This window comes from Antechinus flavipes, chromosome 3, assembly GCF_016432865.1.
Source record: "Antechinus flavipes isolate AdamAnt ecotype Samford, QLD, Australia chromosome 3, AdamAnt_v2, whole genome shotgun sequence".
Taxonomy (NCBI): Eukaryota; Metazoa; Chordata; class Mammalia; order Dasyuromorphia; family Dasyuridae; genus Antechinus; species Antechinus flavipes.
The window spans coordinates 611,625,748-611,627,496 of NC_067400.1; positions in this window are offsets into that span (position 1 = coordinate 611,625,748).

The window sequence follows — 1,749 nt, forward strand, 5'->3', positions numbered from 1 at the left end:
AGTGTTTTAGTTGGGGTGCTTGTCTCTGTACTCCAGCACCCGGAAAGGCGTCTGGCACCCAGTATGTGTCTAATAAAGGCTTGCTAAATGAATAAGCAATGGGTGGATTGATGGAGTCATTGATGAGACTCAGAGTCCATCCCACTTTCCTGCTCTCAGCCAAACAGCCAGGTCTTAAGATGCAGGACCCAGCAAAGACAATTGTGGAGGAAACTTTCCTGTTTATGAGAAGATAAGGAAATTTATGACAGCCAGAGCTCCCTGGTCCCCCCTAAAGAAGCTGCTGGAACAAGAATCAATCACTGCCTTCCCCAGCTGCTCCTGCTCCAGTGACGGCCACGGAGGGAACTTTCTCTTGTTTGAGGCAGGAGAGAAATGTATGACAGGTAAAGAGAAGACTGAGATAAGCTTGCAGCAGCTCCCCGGTGGCCTTCTGGGCCCGGCCCCCCTTCTCTTCCCTGCTGGTCTTGTCCGTGACCTTGGTTGCTCAGCCAATCAGGAGCTCCATAATATGTGTGTTTCCCTGTGGTCTTCTGTGGTTCGAGGCAGGGTCTGGTGTTGCTCGGGAGCCATAATACCGAGCCATTCAAGAGAGCATCTGAATGAGCATCCCTCATGTTCAAGCTCTGAGCCTTCCCGACAGACCTCAGTTCTCTCATCGATGGGCATTTCGACTCAGTTGTGGGAGAACTGTGGGGACCTGAAGTCCCTTCAAATCCTGGAGGCAGCTCAGAGCCTCTCCAAGAGAATTCCTGCCTCCCCTCCTCTGACTTCTTTTACCAAGCGCTCTCCAGGGTACCGGCTCACCCTGGCTCTTGGCTGATTTCTCCCAGCCCCCTAGCTTCCCAGTTCCTAATTCCCGCAATCCTTGGAAACCTCAACTCTCTAAACTTTGTCTTTCCAAGATATCATTTCCTTCTGATTGAGTGGCTTTCAGTCAGTCAATCGATAAGCATTTATTAAGCACCTACTATGGATAAGTCCTGGGGGTACAAAGAAAGGAAAACCAAAATCAAAACAAAACAAAAATCGAGTCCCTTCCCTTGAGTTCATAATTTAATTGAGGGAGACAACACAAAAGCAACTATGTGGAAAATATAAACAGACAGAAAATAGAAAGTCTCAGAAGAAAGCCACTAAGATTAAGGAGCCCTGGGACAAACTTCAGTATGGTTTCTAGTTCCCAGAAATAATAATAATGATCCCCAGTTGATAAATAGTCAAGGGATATGAACAATTTTCAGATGATGAAATTAAAGCCATTTATAATTATATGGGAAAAAATGCTCTAAATCACTATTGATTAGAGAAATGCAAATTAAAACAATTCTGAGTTACCACCTCACACCTTTGAGATTGGATAAAATGACAGAAAAAGATGAATTTTGGAGGGGATGTGGGAAAATCAGGATACTAATGCATTTGTTGGTGGAGTTGTGAACTGATCTAACCATCTTGGAGAGCAATTTGGAACTATTCCCAAAGGGCTATCAAACCATGCACACCTTTGATCCAGCAGAGCATTACTGGATCTGTATCCCAACGAGATCATAAATGAGAGAAAAGGGACCACATGTGCAAAAATGTTTGTAGCAAGGGGTAGCTAGGTGATACAGTGGATAGAGCACCAGTCCTGAAGCCAGGAGGATCTGAGTTCAAATCCAACCACAAACATTTAATACTTCCTAGCTGTGTGAACCTAGGCAAGTCACTTAACCCCAATTGCCTTAACAAAAAAAAAAAAAAAAA